General features: G+C 42.7%; 1 non-coding gene across 1 annotated transcript; it reads left to right on the top strand.

Annotated features, from left to right (window-relative positions):
* The first annotated feature begins 633 nt into the window (after nt 1-633).
* TRNAG-UCC (transfer RNA glycine (anticodon UCC)) lies at nt 634-706 on the top strand. Its single transcript has one exon. It is a non-coding gene; the product is annotated as a tRNA-Gly (tRNA).
* The last annotated feature ends 6,291 nt before the right edge of the window (nt 707-6,997 follow it).

Below are 6,997 nucleotides of genomic sequence, written 5' to 3' on the forward strand. Positions count from 1 at the left end.
TGGACTGCAAGGAGATCAAACCAGTCATTTCCAAAGGAAATCAACCCTGAATACTCATTGGAAGGACTGATGCTGAAGCTGAAGCTCCAGTATTTTGGCCACCTGATGCAAATAGCCAACTCACTGGAAAAGACCCTGATGCTGGGAAAGACTGAGGGCAGGAGGAGAAGAGGGCAACAAAGGATGAGATGGTTGGATGGCATCACCAACCCAATGGACATGAATATGAGCAAATTCCAGGAGATAGTGAAGGACAGAGAAGCCTGGAATGCTGCAGTCCATGGGGCTGCAAAGAGTAGGACACAACTTAGTGACTGAAAAAAAATAACAACAATCTAGTAACGTCTAATATAAATTACATACTCTAACTCAGCACTCCTATAAAGTAAAAGCACTTTACCTCAGAATAAATATATAAAGATGATTATTGCAGTTTCCTTTATTGGGGCAAAATAAAAAGTGGAGACAACCCCAAGCTAATGAGTGGGGAATCACTAAATAAATCGTGATCTATCCACACCCTAAAATATCACATAGTCATCAAAAGAATGACTTACAAGAGTGATCTGGCAAGACCACCAGGGAGCCTCAGAAAACAAAAACAGAGTGTATTTAAAATATGATGCTGGGGCTTCCCTGGTGGTCCAGTGGTTAGGACTCTGCTCTTCCAATGCAGGGGGCACGGGTTCCATTCCTGGTCAGGGAACTAGCATCCCATATGCCGCATGGCCAAAAAACCCCAAAGGATCCTATTTCTATAAAGCAAATAATCACCTGTAGAAAACCTTCTACAGATGTATAGCTGAGCATATATGATTGCATGAGGAGCTATCAATAAATACCGCTGTAGAAGGATACCTGCCTGACCACCACCATGAGGCACAAGCGCTAAAAAGCACTGAGGAAATAGTTTCATTTCAATAATGAAAGATTAAAACAAAAATAACCCTTCTTTTATTTTAATTACTTCGACTGTTAAAATTCAATTTCACAATACATCAGAAAGCACCTAAAAATCAGTATTTTTGTTTGTTCGGGCACTGCTCAATTTCCGAAAGGATTCGGGGCAGTTTACAAAGCTATATGCAGGGAGGGAGCCATAAGAAAGGATGAACCGGCAATGGGACAGAGCCGTGGCACATCACAGAGCCCCAGCTGGCCTTCAGCGTCTCTAAGCCGGCTTATCTGTGCTGGTAAAACTTGATGTTTCTGTGTCCTTCATCCTCAAATGATATCACCTCTTACTTTCCAGCTTTAGTTTTCCAGTCACTCCAGGAAACTTATTTTCTCTTCTAAATTTATCTATAATTACAGTTCGCCTCCCCCCATGGGCTGTGATGCTCCGGCTGTGGGTTCATGGTGCGAACACTCAGGTCGCTCAGAAGCACGGTGAGATGATAGAGCACAATTTCCACTCATCTTTACTTTTTTCCACAGAAAGAATTTGTTACTGCAGTAGCTGAACAAGAGTTTCTGCGTTCAAAAAGATGCATTTTGAGCATATTGGTCCAATGAAGTTGTTGACTTACTGAGACGTGGTTCTTTGATCCTTTTAAAAAAGTTATTTATTTTTCCTAAAAGCTGGAGAATAAAATTTCCCTCATCTCCCCAAACTCTTGTTGTTGTTCAGTCACTAAGTGATGCCCAACTCTTTACGACCCCAAGGACTGCAGCACACCAGGCTTCCCTGTCCTTCATGATCTCCTTAAAACCCTTAAAAACTCTTAAAAAACTTAAAAACTCTTAGTTTTTAATTTCTCATCGGGGTCCCCGAATCTAGCTGACTTCTCAAAGTGTCAGAATCCCTGAGGCTGATCTTTAGTTTTTTTTTTTCTGGACGACCCTCCACCCCCGGGGACTGGGGGAGCTTAAGCTTTCACAGAAGCTTTGTTACTGGTTGGTCATGTTCTGAATTCCTGCTTCCTCACTGTGGTGGCCTGTTTTTCCCATCCTTATGTCCCAACAGAGGGAAAATTTTGCAGAGATAGAAGAATGTGACTCAATCATCTTTTTAGAATCAGAAAGTTTTCTTTCTCAAAAGTGATAGCCTCTCCCTCCTGAAGGAAGTGACAGCTACTAGACACATACTGGTCAATTTACAATTACTAATCCCAATAATTAAAATACAGTGATTCAAAGAACAGACCCCAGTAGAATACATGGATTACATGCTACGAGTGGCCTTCACATACACAGGGAGAGAATGCATTCTATAATATTCTATAATAAAGGGTGTTGAGACAATTGGTAACTATTAGGGAAAAAGGAAGTTTAAGCCTTTTACATCTTGCACCAAAAGAAATTTCAGGTGGTTTAAATAAAACCACCTTACGCACAGACTGTTTCAAGAATTAAAGACAAATTTGTTTCTAATACAGACTGAAGTTGTTTAAACAAGTAAACAAAAAATAGGAATTCATTTTTTAAATGCATTTCACCTGATCATAGCAGAAAATAATATTCTAGATAGATAAGAATTCTGATACATGAGCCCAGTTGTATTCCATGGCTCTGAATGCAGACGGGTGCCACCACTGTGAAGGGCAATTTGTTAACATGTATCTGGAGACATAAGCTGTTTATATTTTTTGACCCAACAATTCCACTTCTATGAAGTATATCATGAAAAGGTGATTATGGCTATACAGAGGGACTAGTAACAGCGAAGACATGCATCATGCTGTTGTAAGCATATTGTAAACATGCTAAAAACCTAAATATCCACCAGTGGAATAAAAGAATACATCCATACACTGTAAAGAGAGCCCCTAAAATGACGCTATGCAAGAATGCTTAATAACTGGAAAGATAGTCACAATATATTTGCTTGTTTTTTATTTTTTATTGAAGTAGAGTTGATTTACAATGTTTCACATGTACACCAAAGTGATTCAGTTATATGTATATACATATTATTTTTCAGATTCTTTGCCATTATAGGTTATTACAAGATACTAAATATAGTTCCCTGTGCTCTACCGTAGGTCTTGTTGTTTATCTATTTTATATATAGTAGTCTGTATCTGTGAATCTCAAATTTCACATCTGTCCCCTCTCTTCCCTTTTCTCCTTGGTAACCAAAAGTTTGTTTTCTATGTCTGTACCCAATGTATTTTCAAATTTAAAAAGAAGTTCATGGAACATCAAATGTTATCGGAACCCAATCTTGGAGGAGAGGGAAATTATCTGTGTATAAAAAAGACATATTAAAAAGAGACTCAGAAAGACTATGTGCCAAAATGCTCAGTCGGATTGTTATAGGGGTTGGGGGGAGGGCAGATTACAGGTGGTTTTTACCTTCTTGTTTATGCATGTGAATTGCTTCCATCTGTGTATTACATTTATAGCCAGACAAAACAGTAAGCAATTTTAATTTTATAAAATATATATGAGGAGAAAAAATAAATAAATAAAATAAAATATATATGAGGAGAATGTATAATGACAAAAATTACTGCTTAAAAGAAGTTTTTAAAAAGCTATGAAGAATTATCAGAGCATCCAGAACATGGTCCCATTTTTAAGACAGAGAATCTTGAAAGTGCCGTAGCAGAGGTTGCTGGTTATATCTCTGGGCATAGAATTGTATGAATATTTTAATTTTCCTCTTCTCTTTGTTTTGCTATATCCTAAATTTTCTCTTAAAAGATACATGACTTTGAAAAATTAGAAAATAATGTTTTTTCAGGCTGTACCTATTTAAAACATACTCATTTTAAACATACTTTTAAAACATACAGAATTTCACACCTATTTGTTGGCTGCAAACATCACAGACTCACCATCTCCAGCCACCCTGAAGATTTCATGTCTCTGAGTCCAGGGCTGTCAGAAAGGCATCTTACCCTTTAAACTGAGCTCAAAAACAGCATCCCTCACAGCTGCAAAAATCTCCTTTGAGAGGAAAAAAAAATCATCAAAAGAAATTTAAAATTTCCAGCATATCAATAAGGTTATGGACTTTATGGACCTATTTTTAAAAGTTGTCTGTGGGTCTGACCACACTCGTATACACATTTCTACTTTTCAGAGGAGGGTTGCCTGCCTCCAATCTCACTTAGAGTTTCAAGTTACCAGATGACCCACGTCTTCACACATTGTTTACTGACGTTCAATTCGACCTCAACTGCCAGTCACTATCTCCACTTTTATTAAGCACTTATGTGCGTGGTGGGGCTTCCCAGGTGGCTCAGTGGTAAAGAATGTGACTGCCAGTACAGAAGACACAAGAGACGTGGGTTCGATCCCTGGGTTGGGAAGATCCCCTGGAGGAAGAAATGGCAACCCACTTCAGTATTCTTGCCTGGGAAATCCCATGGACGGAGGACCCTGGCAGGCTACAGTCCATGGGGTCACAAAGAGTCTGACACAACTGTGTGCAAACACACACACACACACATACATGTGCTTGGTACTGCACTGTCTCAACTAACCCCTTACGCACAGACGTATTCTTGCTATTTTATAAGCAGGACGCTAAGCCCAAGCTCCATCCAGTCCCCAGGCTGGAAAGTAAATGGCAAAGAAAGGACTTTACTCAAATACCACCACCCAGTGACACCTGGTATGATGTCCTGTCCCCCACCCCAACGTACAGAGACTAGTACAAGAGTGGTTAAACTTGGGTCCTGCATAAACTTACCCAATCTTCTCACCATACAAAGTCCCAGAGTTCATGCATGATCCCTACATAGAAGGTATACTGTGGGCTCCTTCCCTACTTTACTTGTGGCAGCAACTGCAACTAAAATTCAAAAATCTTTGCAACTGGTAAAGTCTGATCCTTCAGATATAGATCTCTATGTTGAGAAAGGAACTGAAAGCCCATAGAATTCAGCTTCCAAAATAATATTGGGTTGGCCATAAGGTGTTACAGAAAACCCCAAACAGATCTTTTCAGCAACCCAATACTTGAACACCCTTTACAACAACCTTGCCAAGAGTTCGTCCACCTTCCATTTAAATATTTTCTGTGACATGGATCTCACATTCTCTGGGCAGCCCAGCTCCCATTTAACTAATTGTGCTGGGTAAACACACTGACTGAAACTGCCCATCCTGGCCAGGCACCAAAGTAACCATTTTTGTAAGTTATTTTATGACAAGAGATCCTGATAAGGACAGAAGTAACAAGCCACCACAAACAGTAAGAATTTGAGAAAGGTCAAAGGAGATGCCACATGTCCTACCATCTCCCAGAATCCTTCTCACTGGAATCCATCTTGGCTGAGCAATATGTGCACCCCCAGGAAGGACCCTGAGTCAGAATGATTGGCCAGAGACAACCAGGAAACCAATCCCACCACCGTAAAACCCGAGACTGTGAGCCGTGTGGCAGAGCAGTTCTCCTGGTTCCCTTACCCTGCTGCTCTCCACCCGGGGGTGCCCCTTCCCAATAAAGTCTCTGGCTTTGCCTGCACATGTGTCTCCTCAGACAATTCACTTCCAAGTGTTAGACAAGAGCCTCCTTTGGGCCCTGGGTCCCCCTTTCTGCAACAATTCCACTGACGGAATTCCTTTTTTCTCAAAGGAAGACCCTGCATTCTTCAAGAATCCCTCAAAATTCACAGCTATATCCACGTGACCATCTCCATAGCGATTCTCAGTGTGCCCGCTGTCACTCCATCGCTTTCCAGCCCACACAAGGAAGCCAACAGCAGCGCAAGTGATACTTTATTATATCAAAGCATAATCTTGAACCTGCTCTCCATTTTAGGAAGTGAGTATTTTTAATTGCCACACTTCATACCCAGCAGTGACCCAGTAAGCTACCCATACAGAGAAGGTTGAGAAGGTGAGTTGGGGTTCTTTCCATGTAGTAGGGCTTAAGCAATGCACCCACCTGTACTTAAGGAAGTATAGCCACCCTTCCTGGGTCCTTTGCTTTCCCAACACATTTGTTGGTGTTCCCCTGGCCCAGCGCTTTCAATGGTATCAATATGAGTTGATCCGTGGCCCTTGTTTCCTCTTCACTAACAAGCCCACACATGTCAGATTCTCTGAATATTCCATTGTTTGCAAGAAAATCACCATTTTAGAGTCACTCTTTGTTTTGTTGATTGGGAGGAGATATCTCCATCACCCTGCCACACCACCAGGGTGGTGAGCTAGCTAAGCAGGGGGCAGGTGTGACCGCCTCTTCACTCCTGTGGCCCAGATGGACTCTTCCAACAGCTAGTGGCAGAGCTCAGAAGACAACGCAGGCTACCAGCACCGCCGCTCCCCACAAGACCACATTTCCTCCCGGGGTTTCAAGGGCACATCAGTATAAGATAAATGAGACTTCCTAAAAAACTACCTAAAAACATGAGTGCCTCAGCCTGCTGGGTCTACAGAGCTATCAGAGTTTGGGCGAGCTGTCTTGGATGTTTCCTCCAAGAGCTCCAGCCAGTGACGTCCACCCATGCAGGTACGTGCTCCTGTTCATGACCGATCAGCGTCCCCTCCCTGAGGACAGGGTCGTGGCTGTTCTCGGTGTGACTTTGCAGGTAGCTGACAGACACATGCTGAGTCACTCGGCCTGACACACTAAGGGCAGTAGAAGGTGACAGTGGATGGGCAGGAGGTAAGCTGACCCCCACAGAGGTGGTCCTTTCTGGAAAGCTCCCACGCCTCACTTATGGTCTGCTGAGTACTCAGGCTTAGAGGCAGCACCAAGATTGGTCATAGTACTTTTCTTCTCCTATATATTTTCTGTTGCTTTCTTCCCAGAGGGGTCTGGCCCATGGGCATCAGCCAGTAAGCAGGAGGCTGAGCGGGCTGGAGCCCAGGCTCCCAGGTCAGGGTCTGCCCCAGAGCCTCAGGGCATCATCCACTAGAACAGAGCACCCACCACGTTCTGACGGCAGCGTGATCATGGCTGATCACAGCGACCGCAGGCCAGCCACAGGCCTCTGTCTTTGCATGCCTGGGGTTTGCTGTGACAGTTAGGGACCCTGCGGCTGCACTTCAGATGAGGTCGGATTAAAATGCGCAAAGGTCCCTGTACCCTGGACTT

This window comes from Bos javanicus, chromosome 11 (genome assembly GCF_032452875.1).
Source record: "Bos javanicus breed banteng chromosome 11, ARS-OSU_banteng_1.0, whole genome shotgun sequence".
NCBI classification, from domain to species: Eukaryota; Metazoa; Chordata; class Mammalia; order Artiodactyla; family Bovidae; genus Bos; species Bos javanicus.